Source organism: Plectropomus leopardus, chromosome 17 (assembly GCF_026936395.1).
Source record: "Plectropomus leopardus strain MGB_pleo_1.0 chromosome 17, ASM2693639v1, whole genome shotgun sequence".
NCBI lineage: Eukaryota > Metazoa > Chordata > Actinopteri > Perciformes > Serranidae > Plectropomus > Plectropomus leopardus.
In genome coordinates this window covers 16677812-16699380 of record NC_142192.1, presented here as the reverse complement: position 1 = coordinate 16699380, position 21569 = coordinate 16677812, and the positions used below count along the sequence as shown (strand labels likewise).

At 41.7% G+C, this 21569-nt stretch overlaps 1 protein-coding gene across 1 annotated transcript in view; it reads right to left on the bottom strand.

The window, feature by feature from the left end:
• col8a2 (collagen, type VIII, alpha 2) overlaps positions 1-21569 on the bottom strand; it is a 123643-nt gene that overhangs the window by 44161 nt on the left and 57913 nt on the right. The window contains exon 3 of the mRNA XM_042507074.2: positions 13835-14049. The gene's annotated coding sequence lies outside the window, so the exon portion shown is untranslated. The remainder of the gene's footprint in view (positions 1-13834; positions 14050-21569) is intronic.

Genomic DNA, 21569 nt, shown 5'->3' with positions numbered 1-21569 from the left:
GGAAATGTCCAGCAAGTTGCAAGAAATGATTTAAAGGTGACGAGAAAATTACTTCAAAATTCGTTTTAAAAAAGGGAGAAATTAAAAAATGCTAAGGGAAAAAAGCCCTGAAAACTATATATATATATATATATATATATATATATATATATATATATATATATATATATATATTCTGGATTTTTTGCCATGTCATTTTCTTGTTTGTTTTTTTGCTTTTCTTTTTTTCCTGCTTATTTTCAGGTAATTTTATTTTCCTTTTTTGCAAACAAACAAATTGTTCGAGGTTCATCGCAATACAACCCCACAATCTTGTTGCAAATCACAATATCAGTGTAAAGTAGATTAGCTAATTTTTGGCAAAGAAAATATAAAATGCATTTCTCTCATTCACTCTTTCCTTGTCACCACTTCCTCTTGTGGTCTACAAATCTCTACAGGTATGTGAACTTTACATTGTTTCTAAGGTCTGGGTCTTAAGGTACTGTAAAAACTATTGGTATTTTAATGGTGAAAATAAAATGTCTCAAAAGCAATTTCTTTCTCTCACTTTCAGGAGCAACTGGACTGCAGTAGTACCATATTGTGCAACAGGAGTATTATCCGTCTTTTGGAAGAGCTCTGCGCTCAGGCGATCTGACTATCATCACTCCCTGCTCGCTGGGAGATCCCTTTCAACAAGCAAAACTCCAGAGGAAACAGCAAGACACTTGTGATCAACAGAATTATGCATGGGAACAGAAAGAGACACAAGACAGAGAGAAATATCAGCAAACCTGGTTTTTGGATCACACAGGTATACAGCCCACTAGGGAAAGGCCCTAAATTCATTAGGGCGCTGTTAGTGTGTACTGTGCTGGCTTGAAGGGGGTCTTGCACATTCCCCACAAGTGTTGATGGGGTCTGCATATGTCATTGTGTCTGCGTGAGAGTGGATGGCTGCTTGTGCGTTTCCCCGCTGCGTTACGCCTGGCTTGTCTAAGCTGGCCTTCCTCATCATCCTTCAAGACAAGATGTCCTGGCTGATCCACTCCCAGAGAGGGATTAAGCTCACAGATCTATGGTTCCCCTTATGTTTCTGATATTTTAACCATTTCCACACAAAGCAGATGTCTATTTTTATACTGTAAATGAAGACATGCCTCGAATTTTCTGCATAACTGCATGCCTTACTGCTCGCTGGTTTGACAGAATAATGCCTTTCATAAAGGTCATCCGTAAAAAAAATGTTTCTTTTACATATTTCTTCTCAATATGGAAATGTTTCTTTTTTTTCTTTTTTTTGTTCTTTCCGGAGAGATTCCAAAGTTTTATAATCTAATTTTGTGAAATTTACAATCTTATCAAAGGGGTCTTTAAGTTTGAGGACTTGCAAGAGTCCAACTGAACAGTGCATAGTCAAAATCAATGCAGCGGAAGTAAAGATCAAGCTGCATCCTAGTGTCTAAAGAAATAAAGTCAACTTGGAAATGCCAAAAACTGCAGTTGCTCACAAAGCCACTTAAGGGTGTCTCCAGCAGCGAGTCAATCCCCATATATCCTAATGTTAAAATGCCCAACTTAACAGCAGAAATAAACATGTTTTCAGCCTTTTTTTAACAAAAAAAAAAACAACAAAAATCAACATTTGTGACATTTAATAAGGCTTAAAGTTACAACTGTTAAAAGGCGGGCTGCTTGAGTGACAGGCTGTCTGTGAGGCATTGCTTCATTCCCATCACTCCTCCATAGCTCCACCCTCTCATCAAAACACACTCACTTCTGGCTCCAGAAAATCAAGATGCTGCTGACTGAAATTCAAAATTTGAGGTTTCAAAATGGCTGCACACAAACCAATGGGTGATATCGCAGTAGCTATGTCCATTATTTATACAGATTATGGCATAAAAACTGACTTTTCCTGGCTTAAGTTTCAAAAAAAGCAATGGGGAACTGCAGGGCTTGGCTTTGTCACTACAAGTGACACCTATGACATTACTCATATTCATTTGACCCATTGTCCAAGTTAAAATATTGATAAGTGCAGCCTTAAAGTGATACTTTGCCCATTTTCATACAGCTTTGTGTCATAGCAATGTGGGTAGTATTTTTCTGTGAACTACTGTAAACTTCCCTCCATCAGACCAACGCTGGCCTTTGGGACGTTATTTGAACTACATATTGTACTTCCACATTTTCATTTGCCCACCACCTTAGACACAAAGAGTACAGAAGTGGATCAAGAGAGAAAGCCACCCCCCTCTCTCTCAAACACTTTCAAACAGCAGTGCTGATTAAATATAAACCACAATTCTGTTACTGTATTGCCTATTTCTTGCCAAAAACATTTTCAGAATCATATTTTAGTGCACTGTTTGGCTATAATACAAGAGTTTTGCGAACAGAAGGTAGGGGCCATACTGAGACCAAACAGCAAAACTAAGCAGCACTGATGAAATATAAACCAAGACTTTGTAACTACGTTGTTTGTTTCACAACTAAAATGTTTTCAGAAACATTTTAATGCACTGTTTAAGTGTAATTCTAGATCATTTGTTACCAGCCGGCTGCCGTGTTGCTGTCTGTGTCAAAGCGGAAGAGTTTGCATTACATCACCCAGGAGCAGAAGCATTGATTGCTCCGGTGCTGCGCGGTGCATCCTAGTAATCTTAGGTTTTCTACCTGTTGAGCAAAAGTGTATGCCATGACTCTTTTTCTCTGTTTTCTTTGGTAATATAGTACTAATTTCAAAAGTATTTGCATCTTTCTACTGTAAAGACAGCCCAGTTTGATAAAAAAAAAGAACCTCTTTCCAGCAGTGAAAAGCCTCTTTAACAATACCAAGATTTCTTGATGCTCCTAAAGCCCTTTTGTCGACGGACAGTTTTTGCAGTCTAACCATGAACAAGCCTCTAACTCTCCTGTCTTTTCACTGTCTACTCTGCTCCTGACATAAGGTTTGAATCAGCAGGCTGTCATATGGCAGGGACACAGCATTCAGGACACATCCTCTCACTGTAACGATCTGGCCGACATGACTGCATCCTCGTCTTCCTCCTCCGCCTCCTTGTTATCCCTCCCCTCTTCCTTCCAGACTACGAGGGATACAGAACATGCCTCATCCCTGTGATGAAAGACAGCGACTGGAGTAGAATGAATGGATTATAGGGGTAAATGAGAAATGACTCTGTTGCTGAATAAATTTCAGAATAAAAGGCAGCACTGTTTGACTCAAACGTATCTTTTAAATCTTCAAAACTACCCAGATTTCTGCTTCCCTCTAGAGATTAACGACATAGAAAGTTTAGCTGATTGCAGGAGTTCTGGGGTATTAGTGAGCTTGTTGCTCAACTTGAGGAATGGGCCGGGTGTTCCCGACAGGGTAAACAAACATTGGAGTAGTAAAGAGGTTGCGGCGAACTGAAGCAGAGTAATTCATGGAGGAATGATCTGTGTCTGGGAGCAAACAGACGGCCCCTGCATGTTTCTGTTGACACTGGTTCAAATCCTCGGCCAGATCAAAGACGCCACATGGTTGCTACAAACTGAATGTTCCTCAGACCAAGCTTATTTTCTCTTTTCTGCTTCTTCTACCTTCAAATCTTTTCCTGTGCTTTCACCTCTCCTTGCCTCTTTCCCGCAAATGCCGCCCCTTCCACTTTCTCCTCTCCACATTTTCATCATGTCCCACTTCAATCTTTCTTTCCAAACGGATCCATCGCCATCCTCTCTTTCCTAACCCTTCCCGATGTTTCCCATATCCCTATCACACTTTCACCACATGTCAGGAAGACTTGGGTTTGTGTGGTTTCTGCCCTGCTTTGGGAGTGGTCCAGCTCAGGCTCCATTGGGCTGGTTGTTGGTTCGGCTTGCGGAGCAGGCCGGGGCCCACTGTTAGGAAATGACCACTTCTCTGGTTCAAATTAGCAATGAGGCAACGCAGCAGGCCTTTTTTTGCTGGCGGCTCACAGAGAAAAGAGGAGGAAAAGTGGGGAGAGAGAAAGAGAGAGAGCTCGTAGCCATCTGCAAACCACATGAAAGTGAGTGGTAATTGATTCAAAGCCCTGCCTAATTAAGTATTTTGTTAGTTGGCCAAAGAACATCCCCCTAGAAATGGTTTGTACTTCTGTAGCTTTCGCTGTCCAAACAATCTCAGACTTGCATGGTTAACGTCAGGTAGAAGATGTTTTATTTCCGTCAGCTCTTCCTGCAATCCATCATCTATGGAACATCCAGGTTTTAGCTCAGGTCATGTAAATCTTTGACCTTTTAATAGGACAGTTCACTTCTGTGTTGCTTTATACAAATACAGCGCTGTTCTTACAGCCAGCAGCAGCTTCCTAATCTCTCTAATCTCATTCATAAAAAAAGGTGACAGCATTGCACCCATATATTGCATTTGATCTGCAAAAATATACTCCATGTCATCACTGTATGCATATATATGTCTCGTGATGGGGCACACATACTAAAATGCCAGTTTTTATAAAGAAAATCTTTCTGTACTCACTTGCATGGTTACTTAAGTTACCCACTTAACTTCACGGTGACAGACAAAACCAAGCAAATGCGTGATGAAGAGGCAAACAGTGAGGCTGTCATCCAATTAGTCTTGTGTTTGTTTATTTTAGTCTTCACTGTACAGCATCTCAAATGTTCTCCATGAAACCCTACTCCGTTTGTGTCCCTCCTAAATTGTGGGGCAAAGCAACAGCCCTTCCTGTCTTGTGAGCATGAAATAATTCTTCTTCAACAGCTTCTTTAAGCACTTGGGAATGCTGCCAAACTGCACTGCCTCTCCTGTCTAACTCCAGGAAGTATTACATATATTGTACGGATAAACAGAAACAAGAGAACTGTATTTAAGACGGTGTACACACACATACACACACATAGTGTAGAACGCACTCAGTAAAGCAACGCTCACACAGTGTTCACTTCAAACGAGCTGGAACGAGCACAAAGTCGCTTTTTCATTTTATCGTTTCACTGCCTTGCTGCTGATTACGAAAATGAAAAGCTTTGAAGGACTGGTTGTGTTGTACGCAGCCTAATGCCTCTGAGTTGTATTATGAAACACATGTTGCTCAATGGGCTCAAAGTCTGTACAGAAAGGATTAAGTCTATAAGCCAAGGCCATTTAAACATCAAGTCTGAGATAACCAGCACCCTGCATCGAACAATCATGGGCTACTGTAACAACTAATGCAAAATGTGTATTTTTTCAGATTATTGTTTTTAATTTGTTGTCTTTACATGGGATTGAAGGCATCAGTGTACGCAAAGATTGTGTAAACCACTGGAGGCGTAATTTGTGCTCTTGTAATGCATAATACAGTGTGACATAAAACCTTTTTTCCGAAGGCAGGGGTGGTCCATTACAGGGGATAAGTCGTCTTAATTCCATCTGTTTGATGACCACTATGAGGCAAGCTAAATTTGAGGTGTTTTTCTGGGCAGAAAGTGGCAACCTGTGCCAGTTTGTGTAAGGGCTGGAAGAAAGAAGGCTGACACGTTTATGGCCATGTGGTGGGCACCTAGAGTCACCTTAAGGAAGTCCCTAAAGTAACTGATATATGTGAAGGGACAGTCTTTCATTTTATAGTATACTCAGCAGCACTTATATAATCAGGCGTGAAAATGTCAAAACATTGTCATCATCATTTTTTGGTTTGATTCATGACCTCCCACTGACACCTTTTAAATCATATGTCGGATTAAGTTCTTGTGATTGCACCACCACCATTTAGCAGCTAAAGAACCTGATATTTCCCACAGGAGTTGGTGGAGACCAAAACAGAGCTTAAAAAAATGTCACATTAATTCTATAAGGTGATAATATGTTAAAGTTGTGTTTACAGCTAGTTCTGCTGCCCCCAAGTGGCCAAAAAAATCAATCAAATGCTGCTCTGAAATATGCCATAATGGTTGGGAATATCATGTTTAGACAGTCTGGTGCAGCTCACTCATGTATCGACAAACTTCTATTTTCTACTGAAATATAATAAGCATGTTGCAAACATGCTGAAAGAGTTTTAGAAGAAATGCTAAAATATAAATATTTATGGAATGGCCTAATATTGATGGTGCAACCAGTGCAGTGCATCACGCCAAAAAGCTGTCAGGGGCCCATTTAGGAAGGCGTTTGTTTTTTTGTGGCTTGGGGAATCCAGGCTATTCAGGACAGGCTGTCAAATAGAGAAACCCAGTAATGAGTCCTAAAACACAGAAATCTATTAGCATTTCAGCACCTCCGGTTCCCTCCTCTCAAAGTCAATGGGTTTTTTTGGATGGATTTTTGGTTGGAAGCCTTAAATAAGGTCTGTGGTTAACACAAGCTTAAGAAATGTTCACGCTTTATTCTACATCATAAAATACAGTAAAAATTAACTAAATACCCCATTTGTGAACTTGGAAGCTTTTATGTGTCTTAAAAAAGAAGGCTGCGAACAAGTGGCTAAATGACACCAAAGAGCATGGGGCGTCCGATGGCTGAGGCGCCCCATGTATGAAGGCAGTGTCCTTGCCGCAGCAGCCATGACTTCGACTCCAGCTCATGGCTCTTTACTGCATGTCGTCCCCTCTCTCGCCCCCTTTCATTTTGTCACTCTGTCCTATTCGATAAAAGTAAAAATGCCCGAAAAATAATCTTTAAATGACACCACAGAACGTCATCACATCAAACTACATCAAACATGGCTTTATAGCCTGATAGCAGTAGTGACGTGATCGTAGCGTACTGTGGTTCATTTTAGCCTAGCAATAGCTTTTTACTTCTGGCGATTGTGTTTAGAAAAATCCTGAAAGTGATGTTCATTAGTGAAGATTATCGTATTTTCTCCATGATTCAAAATCCAATGAAAAATCACATAGGCTTTTTGTTAAGGCAACGTTAGCTTGCGGGTTGGCCAACAGAAAAACGTCATCTCTAGGGTACTCTATTAGTGTAACAAATGTGGTGTTTTGGCTGCTGTCCGTGGTGCTGATCAAAGGCTGGCTTGCAGAATCTGAAGAACACCTTTTGGTTCAATAACGTGGTTGTTTTGAAAAGGGCCGTTCAGCAGCAGTGTATTTTAGCCTTACTTCGCCAGGTGGAGAGCGGGCAGCCTTGGCTGTGGTATCACAAATTCAGACAGCACTAATCCCATACATATGGGATCTGATCCCAGTTTGCCCAGACTCCCCACTGGATTAACAAAATGTTAATTATTGCCATTATACACGTTGGACCCAGTACTATGCTATGCTGCAATTACTACATCCGATATTTTTGCAATATGCTTATCTGCTTTCTTCCTGAAAGTTAGATAAGAGAATTGGTGTTTATCTGATAAATATATAGCTACCGATAGCAGCCGGTTAGCTTACTTTAGCAAAGTGACTGGAAACAGGTGGAAGCAGCCAGCTTTGCTCAGCCGTCTAGCAGCCCTAAATATCACCACTTCACTCACTGTATCTTGTTTGATCAGTTAGTATGAAATGTTACTGGAAAAAATGCCACATTGTGGTTTTATGGTAGCTTCATATCCTGACTATTTCTTATACATTAGTGAAATAAGGAGGTTAAGGTCAACTGGTATAGATCTTTCTATCTAACTCTCAGCATGAACTTGAATAATTGTATTTCACAAAATGCTGAACTATTCCTTTAACAGATGCAGGTTCAACTATGAGGTAGTTGGTGCAACAAAACTTGTAGAGATGGTGGATATCAGGTTGCTGTCTGCTACTGAAGATTTTTTGGGGAAAAAACGCTGTGTGTGAGCATACAGCACAATACATGTGTCACTTAGTAAGCATCCATTTCCTACTCCAGAAAATCTGGCCCCATGAAATAAAATGCTTTTTATTATCCTGCTCCGGGGGAACCATAACGCCACAATAACCCCAGCCTCTTTTCTCTTTTCACGAACACCTACGCACACGTCTAAATCAAACTCAGACTGAACAATAACAAAGTCTGGAGCTTTTCAAATGGTCTCAGAAGAGCTGTTTCCAATCCCTTACTCAATATTGACCCATCAGAGAGAGATATATCCATCCTGCATCTGAAGTGAAATAATAAAAAATAAACAGTTGGCTCAGGAAGCACGTCTGTTACAAGATGAAAAGAGGGATAATATGAGTTTTATACTGAGGACTTGACCCCTGTTAAGAGTTGGACCAAACGTCATGCTTTTGGAAGCCCCCAACAAAAGTCTTGCCAGACGGTGAACTGAAGGGCAATAAGTGAGGGGGAGCAGGAAAAAAAAACAAAACAAAACAAAAGGCAAATAAACCTGCATGTACTGTAAACTCATGCTCATTTGTACGGCTACCTGAACCAACCAAACATCAAACAACCTTTATTTGGCTTTGCTCAGTGTTATGGATCCTTTTTGTTTTTTTCCAAAACTGACTTCACACACATCCTCAGGAGACAAGGGGAAACTCTTGCTTCCTTGTATCCAGGGAAAACTCAGATGTCACATCCCATTAACTTGGAACAGCACTGTTGCTGGATGAGCACTAAGGCTCTCGTTCCTGTTGGATTCTCTTTGAAAACACGAGCTGCCGTCTCCAAAAAAAAAGGAGCTCCGGCACACCATTGGAAAAATATAGATTTGACTCCAGAAAGCATTGCTCAATACGTGTTTTGTCCGTGGCTTGGTCGGTGCGCCTTGTTCAGGCCTCACTGACTGACGTTGGAGAACAAAGTTGCTTTACCACAGGGATTTTTCGCAGTGGTTGAATGTAACATAGTACATTTACCAGCCCGTTCTTATGCGAATATCCACTGACAACATGTGACGAGTTGGGATGAGAAAGTGTTGCATTTTCTTAAATACTGAAGTTAAATCCCTAAAACCTGGATCAGCATCCGTTTTCTTATGCTGCATTCAGATGCCTTTCAAAAGCTGTTTGAGCCTCTGAAACCTGAGCAAACTGGTTTGTGTTCTTTGAAAACATGGGGAAAAGGCAATGAGCAATTGAGCAAAAAAAAGTCTTACAAATTGCAAATAATTAGTTACATGTGAGAAGAAAATTAGAAAATTATCCAAACAAAAGGGAAAAATGTCTCAAAAATGTATTAATATATTGCTTTCACAAGAATGAGACAAATGCAAGTTCACCGTGACCTTGACCTTAGACCACCACAATCTAATCAGTTCATCCCTGAGTCCACTCGGATGTTTGTGCCAAATTTGAGATATGGCATTCAAGAGAATGAGACTGACAAGGTCACATTGGTTTTCACCTTTGACCTTTGACCACCAAAATCTAATCAGCTCATCCTCTGGTTCAAGTGAACATGTGTGCCAATTTTTTTTTAAAAATTGCCGAAAAGTTTGCTTGAGACACTGTTTTCACAAGAATGAGACAGACAGGGCCACAAGGACCTTGGCCTTTGACCTATGACCACCAAAATCACTTCAGCTCATCGTTGAGTCCAAGTGAACATTTGTGTCAAATTTGAAGAAATTTCCTCGAGGTGTTCTTGAGATATCACATTCACAAGTATGTGCCGGAAGGACAGACAGACAACCCAAAAACATAATGCCTCCGCCCTCTGCTATCACTAATGCAGTGGCAGGCATAAAAAAATAACTTTGTCATATTTGCTTAAAAAAAAAACACCTACTGTAACTTTAAGTAAGGCTTTGGATGCAGGGCTTCAACAGGAATTGTAGTCCATAACATAAATTATGGAAAGAAAGGGACAAGCTGAGACAAGCTGGGATAACTGGACCTGAATCAAGAAGAAAGTGGCACATTAAAAGGGGAAAAAGTGGCAATGATGAAAGTGTTTCTGTCTCCTAAGCGTGCCTGTGATAAGTTCCCTCTGATAGGTGAAGAGGGCATGTTGTCAAGCCCCTCTGAGCTCGGAGGCCCTGCTAAGACTGAGCCACCGCTGACAAAGTCAATGGGAGGCGGAGGAAAAATAACAAGGGGCGTCTGCCAAGCCTCCCCACTGCTTGCCCTCCCTGTCTCTCTTTCTCTGTCCCCCTGTTGTTGCCAGCCCAGTGGAAAAACTCCCTCTGGTCCAGACACAGTTGTGAGAAATTGACAGAGCAAGTGGGAGACAGATAAAAGGAGACAGACAAATGAATTAGAGAGAGGCAGAGAAAAATAAATATGCTAAAATGCCAATACAGAATTAGAATAATAGAGAGCTTTCTACTGTTCTTTGTTTTTCTGCTCCTCCTGCCTCTGTGCTCTGATCTGCTCATACAGAGAGGAGAGCCAAAATAATGTCCTTTAGTGCAAGGGCTTGATTAATAACCTGCTGCTCCGTCCACTCTGGAGGGCCGTCTGTTTGTGCAGATTCACTTTCTGCCATGGAGCTGACTGACTTCTACATATATCAGCAGCATGTCCAGGCAAGATGGCTACTGGTGATGTGCAAACAAGCTTAGAAAGTATAAAGACACAAGGTAAAAAGTAAGTTAAGAGAGACAAGATGCATGCAATCTTTCTCCCTTTTCTATCTTTATCTTTTTCTTCTCCCCCTTTTAGCTGAAAAACAAATCCTGCCTATTAATCTTGAATGTTATGGTCCAGGCTCTGATTAAGACCAGGGCCTGTATTCTGTTTCCACCACCCTTTACTGCAATTCTTCATTCAGTATATCAGCAGCACCGGTTAGCAGGCCTTATAATCCATGCTGAAGAGTGCGTGCACATACAGTATGTGTGTGTGTGTGTGTGGCTGTAATTACAGACATGGTCTTCCGGCTGAAAAGAAAACACAGTCTTTGTTGGTGAAGCCATTAAAGGAGTGCCCTGTTTTCACACTCTTTCCTCCTTATACTACAGCAACTATGAAACAAAAAGGGGAAATTTCTGTGTGTGTGTGTGTGTGTGTGTGTGTGTGTGTGTGTGTGTGTCTGTGTGTGTGTGTGTGTGTGTGTGTGTGTGTGTGTGTGTGTGTGTGTGTGTGTTCTGAAGGTGTTTGGGTTCCAGGGAAGTAAAGGAATAAGTGGGTGTTTACTTTTCCTTGAGAATGAGTGGCATTCTCCTTCATTTCCTGCTAGCACAGGCATAAGACTGGGAGTAATAGAAGCACATGTGTGCTCTTACACACACACACACACACACACACACACACACATACATGCACAAATGCCCACATGCACACACATATGCAAAAGCATATACAAACATACATTAAGAGACTATTAGGGAGTACAATTCAGGGAAGTATCACACACATGCATGTGACACATGAATGTTTTGAGAAAAAATTGAAAAGTTGTTGGTATTAAAGAAAGCTTCAGGCACAGGGATCTTTGGCAAAGTATTTAGATGCTGAAGCTCTAAATCATGATGATTGAAAAGTAAAAGGGGAGTAAGAGACTACCTTGAATATTATCTGTGTTATGATACAATTTATTGTGAAATTTGGATTTGTGTGGTGAAATAAGCCCCAAAATGATTTAGCAAAGCAGTCAAAAGTACAGAAACAGGTTTTCCTTTTACAACAAGATGCCATGTGTTTGTGTCTGTGTGTGTGATGCTGAACTGCTTGGTATTCTGCCCCCTTGTGGCCACAGATGGTCGACTATTTTACAAGCCAAGGAGGGGTGAGAAACAGATAAGGCAGAGAGAACTCCAATAACTTCCAATTAAAATCCTTTCACTGCATTTCTTTTCCTTTTCAAGTAAATCTTTCTCTTTTGCTCTCTGCTCTCAGACAAATACTTTTCAATCCACAGTGAGAGTCTGAATCCACTCTACCTGTGTCTCTTTGATGACGCAAGAATAAGACTGATCTGGGAATTAGATTTCATTTTGTTTCTCCGTCTTGGTGCTCTAAAGAGGTGAATCTTCCCAAAAAAACCTTACAGATCCACAGAAGAGACAATGTTCTTTCACCTTTACATCAGAGCAGGAGCTATCCCCAAAGATTTTCAGCAAAGGAAAGAGCTCAGTTTAGAGTCTTAAAAGTTCCAACTTCAACACGTTCTGGCCCATAAAATTACTGCAGTGGGGTGCGAGAGTCTCGGCGCTATATGAGCAGGCGGTTTGGCAGCTGACGATGTGAGCGTGTGCATCTGCTTGAAATGTGTGTGTGTTAAATCCATGTAGGTGTTTGCATTGCACAGGGCATAAAGTGTGCTGTATGTGCTGCTGTGCATTCGGCGTGACTATTGTTTGTGTACACTCAGTCGCGCTTCGCCACTTTGTATCCAAAGCCTGAATAGGCAGTGGGTTGGAGGCTGTTAGTCGTGGTTAAAGAATGTGCCGCACACACAAAAAAATACTTGTAACCACTGGTGACAGAGTAAGTGACCAGTTACCACCCACTGGAGAATACAAGGCAAAATGTTGGCATCCCGCATGGACACATGTGCCAAGTGAAGAAGGCGACCGATGCAGAGAAGCGCATAAATCTCCTGACCTATAGAAACGGAGAGCACTAAATCTGTATGAGGCCCTGAACTTTATGAGCAAATACGACTTTGAACACTGAAGCAGAAGCTGCTTCTGCGCACCAGCAGCTTCGCAGACCTGTTGTACTTCACTGCCGGTTGGGGGGGGGTTCACGCTTTAGTGTGTATCCATTCACCCGCTCCTTCTTGCAGGATTGTGTAACACACTTTGATACTCGCACAGATTCGGTCACCTAGAAGCATGCATGTGTGGCTGCACGTGCACCAACACACATGCAGGTACATATCCAGTTGACTTTTCTTGCCGTAAGCCAGCGAAATAGCCGGATGCTGCCAAATGTTTTTGGATTTCAGAACTGTCTTTTCCAGACTCGCTCCCCCCCTTTCTCTCTTTCTCGTACTCTACACCTCTCTCTCTCTCTCTCTCTCTCTCTCTGTGTCTCCCTCCTTCTTTGCTAGGAGAGCCTGCTGTTGGTGCGCTAAAACACATGTGATCGAAAAATGTATCTCAGCAAAGCATGCAATTTGGATTCCTCTTTTTATTTTGTTTACCAGTGTCTTTTCTTTGCTGCTCTCTTTCTGTCTCTCTGTTAGTTTGTCATGCAGGACACCTGGAAGACTCAGTGTCATGGCTATCTGTCCTGTGTCTGTTTGCGATGGAGGGATGTCGTTACAATGGAATGCAGCGTCGCTTGCCAGAGGCGTCACAGTGGATGGACAGAGTGAAGCAACAGGGGGACGAGGAGACGAAAGGAGGAAAAATGATAGGACCATGTGTCCATTTGCACTATTCCTTCACCTTAATACATTCCACTCCTAATATGAACTTTCAGATGAACGAATCTACCAAAAAGAATCAAACAAGCTGCAGCCCGTGCCAACAGAACTTGGGTAGCAGTTACATACACAAACACAAGATCTGTCCACATGGAGGACACTCCTCTGAAGACGATAATCAGAATGTCTGTTATTCAGCCACTGTACATATCCCACCACCACGCTGCCCCACCCCTGTACACTCTCTGAATACACACCACGCCCACTCCAACATCATCAGCAAAAGATGTATGTGGGTGCATCAATGTCACAGCTCTACACCTGAATCAATAACCAATACTCATCAGGGCAAAAACACACAAGAAAATCCCTACTGTGACTACAACAAAAGTCAGGGGACGCTCAATAGAGGGTGCTTTAAAATCCATTCAGTTATACGTCTGGAGCTTGGTGAACAAACTCCCCTCTTTTTAATCTGCAAGCTCTCACTCTGTGCACTAGCTTAGGACTGAAAAGAATTATGTAAGTCCCATGACTAAGATATTGCACCGTCTGTTTTTTATTTTTATTTTTTTCTCCTTTCCTGTTCTCTCCTCCTGTTTCTTTTGGCCTGAGCCAGTGCAGCCACATGTGATAAAAGTGAAAAGGCAGAAGACGACGGGACACGAGGATGCTAGCCCCAGAGAAAGGGCAGGTAGGGCTTACCTTTCTCTCCTCAGAGTGTTGAGGGGCAGGGGGGGAGCGATGGGTAAGGGCAGCGGTAGGTGTGAGCTTCAGGTGGGTCTCTCTTCTACCTCCCTCCTTTGCTTCAGCCACGCGTGTCTCCCATGGGATGCGATGGCATCAGATAATCAGTGAAGCCAAAGCAGAGGAATGGTGTCCCCCTGGGCAAAGAGCTTGCACCCTGAATTGGTCCAGTGCTGCTGGCAAGTGCAGGAGAAAAAAAAAAACGACCAAAAAGTTAAAAATTTTAATCTGCAGGTAGAAAAAATTGTCTGTTTAAGTTTTAATTTTCTGCCTCTGGCAACAAACAAAAATCCATGTGCTTTCTAGCTGAGATGACGAAATCGAGGATGAAAGTCAGAGAAGAGTGAAAAATCCTCTCTGTGCCGTCTTCAAGCTGTCCAGACGCAGGTCTGAGGAGCACCTTCCCCAATCTGTGCGCTCTCGCTCTCCAGGGTGGAAAGTAGGAGGGAAGGAGCGAGGGAGCAGGACAGGAGAGAGAGTAACAGTGGAGTGAGACTCCAGTCAGTCAGTCAAGTCAGTCAGGCAGGCAGGCCAGGCAGTGTATATTGAGCTAAAGGGCTGTGGGTCCAAGCAGCACTCCCAGGACTTATAACCAGGGGCTGTGCACCTCGCTGCTCCAATCTCCCTGGCTTTACTCTGCGATCCCTCTCCCACTGGCTTATTTTGGGAAAGACAGACAGGATTGTTCATTGGGTTAAACCCCTTCATACAAAAAGCAAGTGTCTGTGGCTGGCTGCGCTGAGGAAGGAGGGGAGTGAGCAGGATGGGGTGGGGTGGTGGCCGCAGCAGAGAGGGGTGGGATGAAGAGGAGGAGAAGGGAACGAAAGGAGACAAGAAGGGGGGGGGGGCATCTCTTGCTCATGTTCTGCCTCCCTCCACTCCCATATTTACCTTCCAAGAAATCACCATGCTCATTTATCCTTTTGCTATTCAGACACACAAATCAATCTCAGCATATTGGCATTGAACACCCCAAAGATTCTAATCCTGAAGTCTCTCTTTACACACCTTGTGGCTCCAACGGACAATTAATAATCTCTACGCAAGACATAACATTGGATAATACATAAAGGGGCATTGTGCAGTCGCCTAAAACCTGCCGTCGTTCACGTATAATCGTTACATGATAGCAGTCTCTTGGGGTTAATCACCAAAGCACAGCAGTAAATGACATCGGTTCAAGTTTCGTGACTACAGCCCCGGCTATTCACCGCTACATGAAGTATTACAAGTATCAAATAGTCCTTACATTTAAAATGTGCCAAGCATCTGCAGGCATAAATTCTCATCAACACGGGTAATTGGAAATCATGCTTTTTGGATGTTAGCTAACAACCTGGATGAACTACAGTGGCTTCTTATCGTTCACCAGGTGACTTCCAACAGGGGTTTAGAGAGGCCAGTACAGGCTTAGCATTCAGTGTTTAATTGGCACCGTGTTAGCTGGCCCTGTGCTTTGGTAGCGGACCTTGAAGAGAGAAAGAACTGCTCGTGATTGGATGAGCCAGAGGAAAGCTGGCCTAGCCTTTTCCTGAAAGACCTACTGGGACTACGCCATTGGCCCAGTTCGAGATCAGATAGAGGCCGAGAGTCGATCTTGAAACACTGCAGTGAGAGGAGAGAGAGGAAGGCTGTTTCCAGCAAGTTTTTTTGTGGTTTTATTCATCACGTTGTGCCAGTTGGAACTGATTTATTAAAAGGCCTGTCATTTCAGCAGCATCCACTCATTCATTACTCCAATCACAGCTTAAATTCTATCTATTTACCGAAAGCTGGCAGTCCTGCCGCACTTTTCTCATTCATGTTTTGCTCATGAAGAGTAATAAATGTCCCCAGACTGTGTAATCTTCCAACCATTAGGCCTAAAGGAAGCCTTTGCTCGCATGAGAACTATAGGCAACGTCTCAACAAGGGCACATTTGGATAAAGTCTATTATATTAAATTGGACCCGCCGTTTAAAGAGTGTTATTATGGTAAAAATTTACGATGCAGATGGTGGTTTATGTTTCTTTTGTTTTATTTTGGAAAATTGACCATATCAAGATAGCAAAGTGATTAAACACACATTGGATTTGAATTCTTTCTGTTCAGAGATGTCTGTGCACTGTAAAATGTGACAAATTGATCTTACTTAATCTTGGAAACCGATTGCCTTGAAAAAGAAAAGTAAATAGAACTATTAATCTTACTTTAGGTTTACTTTATATCTAATTGTTAAGTTTACTAAAATCAATCTGTAGTCACCTAATTTTGTGAACTTTTCGCAACTTAAAAATGACAAGTGGGATGACCGTGTCTTTTATGAGTGATAGTAACTTAACTGACTTAACTTGACAAAGAGGATTTTGATGATGAAGTTAGGAGATATGCAAGTTCTGTTTTCTTAACATGTTTAAGCAAAATGATTGACTAGTTTGCAACCAGCAGAGTGCACCTGTATAGCACAGTAGACTTGGTTTATTGAAGTAGCTAAAACAGAGGAAGATTGATTGGATTAAACTTGTCACTTTTAAGTAGCAACAACTTCATAAAATTAAGCAAAAACAACTATATAAGTAAATTTAAATAATAGATATAAAGTTAACATAAATTAGGATCAACAATTACATTTAATTACATTTGTCAAGGCAATTGTTTTCCTAGATTTTTTTAAAAGTAAAATCAGCTACTCAGATTTTACAGTTTACTGTACTGATGAAAAGGCATAAACTGGCCAATTGTTGATTGAGCCATTAGAAAAGTATTTTGTTCATGACTGGAGCCGGTTAAATTGAATAATCACTAGAAAATAAGCAACGGCGTCACGTCTGTGAAAGAGCCATGGTGCAGTTGAATGGCTCTCTGAAACATGGAGAGGGTGGAGTGACCAGATGCCCAGCAATGATGTCATCAATAGGAGCCCTGTGTGGTAGTCAGGGCCTGCCATTCATCCATCCCCCAGGTGTGTGTTTCTGCATGTGTGTGTTGTTGTTGTTGATCACACCCTACCACAAAAGCTACGGCGTTCTGTAGCTCAATGAGGCAAAAAATTGCTCGGTGGAGGCTCACACACAAACACGAGAAAGCCTCCGCCTCCTCCAGTCGTGGCTATGCTACAGTTCAGCTGAAGAATTCTGCCTCCGGCTCCACAGAAAATCTCAGCTCAACCTCTGATACTATCACACAACACACACTCATTCTCACTCTTTGGTCAGCACACACCCCTTGAAAAATCCCCAAAACCATTCACCTCGGCCACAGTACACAAGTCCCCTCCCACTCGCTTTGCTTTTACAAGGTGAAACATTCCCAAGAAGAGGGAAAAACACCTGGTCGTCATAAGTTTCCCTTTTTTTTCCGCTCCACTTTTCCCCTTCGCTCCGTTCCATTAGTAAGAGTAAAAACAAACAGCAGCCGTTAAGTGACTGGAAAACCGTTGCATTGCATCACACAGACCCGCTTTGCCAGTGATGTTCGTCAAAAGCCCAAAAATAAGCCGCGAAGGGCAGGTTGGCGTCACCGATACACTCCACCCTACACCACACCCAGTGTCACCAAACATAAACCCACTATGTGTTAACGTATGGGGGTCTGTTCTACTCAAAGGTGGTGTGTTTGGGGTGGGGTGAGTTCATTGAGGATATGTGTTCCTTGAGTAGGTCGCGTGAATGGTAGGAGTGTGTCTAAAGGGTGGAGCTGTTTGTGTTTGTGAGCTCGATTGGAATTAACTTTTGGGCCCTAATATGACCTTGTTTATTCCAGTCAGTGGTCGCTCTCTGAGTAAAGTATTTCATGGTGGAAACTGAGTCGATAGCGTGAGCTAATATGGTTTTGACAGTGTTTAATCTCATTACTCCGAGGCACAAAAACCCTGTAAAAGCTCACACTTTTCAGGTTTTGCACCTATACGCCTAATGCACTTTCCTTCAGTTAAGCCCCTTTTACTCAAACAAGCGTCCATATCGAGTAACAAAGGTCAGAGTTGAGGGTTCACATGAGGACAACAGAGGACAGGTGTTCCTCTCTTCCATCTCTGCTTTTATGCTCCCTCTTTTTCTCCGTTATCAGCCTCTCTTTCCCCCGGGCGATGATTCAAAAGGGCCGTTTTCTCTTCAGGTGATGTGGTCCACCTTTGTCTGTTCTAACCTTACAAAGGAATGCCTGGCATTCACCAAGCTGTGCCTACACGGGGCCGTAAAGGAGAGCGAAGAAAAGGTGGTGAGGGAAGAAGGTGAAGGAGAGGGGAAAAAGGCAAAAGGAAAGTGAATTTAAAGAGATAAATAGCTGAAGGGAAGGTTGTGGAGAGGACACTTGTGGAAAGGGGATAGAAAGAAACATTTAGAGACAAAGAGGAAAAGTGAACCCGAGAGGGAGAGAGGAGTTTCAGACTTTTCACACGCTTTGGATAAAGCTTGAGGCCTCTGAAATTGATATAAATTTCAACAGGGAAATGCCTCTGAGATGGGCTTGGGACTCTGCCACCGCCCTCGGCTGGCACTGGGGCGGAGAGTGTGGGTGGGGTGATGGGAGAGCATGAGAGAGGGGGGGAGTTAGATGCAGTGGAATGTAACTAAGTATATTTACTCAAGTACTCTACTTAATTACAAATTCAAGGTTCTTGTAATGTACTCGAGTATTTCCATTTCATGCCACTACTAGTTATTTTTCAAATTAAGTTTTTTGTTGGTCTTGGGGGGTTTAAATTCACAGTTTTGTTGCCAGGCAACATCTGCTTAATGTCCAAACATCTCATTCAAAATACCTGATTTTGTCACAAGAAAATGGCTGCTAAGATTTTTGACATCTTCTTTATAATACCAGATTTTGTCCGCTAAATGTCTGAATGTCTCATTAAGAATACCTGATTTTGTTGCCAGGAAACGGCTACCAAGTTTCTTGGCGTCTCGATAAAAATACCTGGTTATGTCACCAGAAAACGGCTGCAAAATCTCTAGATTTTTTTTTTAAAAATACTTGGTTTTGTTGCCAGGAAACGGCTGCTAAGTGTCTCAGCATCTTGCTAAAAAAAAACCCCAGTTTTGCTTTTACTTTTCATTCCTGAAGTGAATTTTGCTGATTAAACTTTCATACTTTTGCTGAATTTTGACTTGTAACAGAGTATTTTTAGAGTTTGGTATTGACACTTTAACTTAAGTAAAGGATGTAAGTTGTCCATTTCCGTTTAAATGGTCCAAAGGATGGATGGAGGGATGGATGGACGGATGGATGAAGCAGGTAGAGGAGGACATGTTTTTGGCCGCTCTCCCCCTGGCTAACCTGTCGCATATTGTTGCCGAGCTCAGTTTCCCCTCGGGTAATCATTTGACACTGATAAAAGGGGGAAGGAGGGGGGACAGTGGAGAGAAAAAGGATGGCAGTGTTTCCACCCTGGGAAAAAAGCTCACCGGAGAGATTAGAGGACAGCCGGGGTAATTCTTCCGTCTGTTGGACTGGGAAAAGAGAAGATTGGGGAAAAGAAAAGGAAGAAAATGAAGAGTTGCAGGAAAGAATAACAGGAGGGCGGTTGTGCATTTTTAAAAGGTGTTAGCACAGTAATTCCCTCCGCTTTCTTCACACACACATGCACAAATGATTGAAGACAGGAGGAGGGGGGGTGCGCATTTTTTAAGTGTTTCCACAGTAACTTGTCCACCTTTTCTTGCTCTGGCACTACACACACCTATGTGCACGTACACACACTGCAGCATGTGTAAATAGAAGAGTGGCGACTGAATGGTATTTTACTGCTTCTGTATTTGTGGCAGGTTATTTTGACCCTGGGTGGTCCCTGCTGAAAGACTCCAAGGGTCATTAATCATCAGTCGGGAATCAGATGTCAGGTGTGTGTGTGTGTGAGAGAGAAAAGAGGGTTGGTCAGTAACCAAAGAGGGAGCAAGGGCACCTACTGTACTGTACAAGTGTGTGTGCACAAGTGTGTATGCACAAGTGTGTGTGAGCGTGTTTGAGGTTAGCCTTGCGTACCAGTGGATATCCTAATCAGCTGAGCTGGTGGTGGGATGAAAGAATGTGAAGATTATTGCCTGGTAATTGTTTCCAGAGTGCAACAGTGCTGCTATATCTCAAACACAAGAACTTTCACTGCAGTATGTGTGTGTACGCATCTTTTACTGCACCACAAGTCAAGGTTGGAGGATACGTGCAGGAACAGGGATCCAAAAGCAGCGCAGAGTTAAAGCCAAGCTTCTAGATTATGACGCTAATGCAAGTTTTTAGCGATTGCTGGAAACCGGCTTCCTCTTTGTCTCTAAATTACAATCTCAAATGGTGAAAAGACCAGGGTTTCCACACATTTTCATGGACAAAATTTCAAAACTGTTCCATGACTTTTCAAGGACCCCAAATATTTTTTTTCCTTGTGCCACCTACCCAGCATTTTTCAAACATATAAGATTCAAACTCTATTCAAACACATTTCAGCCTCACCAGTAACTTATCAAGGGCTAAAGAAATTTGAAAATCCGAAAATATAGATTTTTTTTACTGTTTCTGGAAACAATCTGTTTTCTTATAAAGAAAGAAAGATATATTTTTTCTATAAAATTTGCACAATATATATTTAAAAAGAAAAATGTATTGCCTTTTTTTTTTTAAATGTTGTTTTCTTTAAAAAAAAAAAAAAGAAAGAAAGAAATAAAATAAAAAGAAATAAATTTCAAGGGAAAAAACAAACAAACAAAAAAAAAGCCAATTTTTTTTTTTTTTACATTTTCTACATAAAAAACACCCAACATTTTAAAGAGGAAAAAAAAAACCAACAAAAATGTTTGTTTTCTGTAAAAATGACCAAAACAACTGCAAAAAAAGAAAAAAATTATCACCATTTTTTTTAAAAAGAAGAAAAAAAAAAGCCAAATTTAAAAAAAATAAAACAAATCTACAGGCGTGTGGGTTTGGAAGTCATGTTACCACAATGTTTTCACATATGAACGCTACATTGCGTTGTCTGCTGCAGAAAATAAATTCATCGTTATGTTACATTAATGTAAATGAATTTATTACCCTTTATATGATTCAATGATTTTTCCAAAATTTCATTAATTTCTCAATAATTTTAAGTTCTATCACTTTTTCAGGCTTAAAACATGTGACTGTGAAATACCATGACTTTTTCATGTTTTTCCATGACTGTGAGAACCCTGAAAGAAAAACACACTGCTCAACTGAAATTTCCTTCACCACTAACTTGACCAATATCCTGCCAATCCTGTGAATGCAAACATTAAAAACAACTGTACTCTACTGATAAGCTCATCAACCCAGCAGCTATTCCACCGTTAACATTCTGTTTTTCTTCTCCTTCTCGTTGGCAGATTTTTCTCATGTTAGGCGGCCCTGACGGGGCAACGAGAATGACGATCTTTTGCAAACACAGAGAAACGTTTAAGTTTGTTTTGTTATAGTTTTTAAAAACCATTTTCCGTTTCAGAACCAGCAGGCAAGAGAGCAATTTCCTTCACAGCGGGAGCAACAGAATCCCCAAACCCAAACAATCAGGTTAGAATAAATAAAGCCAACTGCCGGAGTTTAGAGATCTCAGCGGCACATCCAAAAACTCCACCCTGGTAAGATATGAGGGGTTGGCACTGTGGTCCAAGGATGGGTAGAGTTCATTCATGGGTGTCTCAGCCCTCAAGAATTAAGTACTTTTGAACGTTCATAGTACAGCACGGGAGGTTTAATATTTAACGTCTA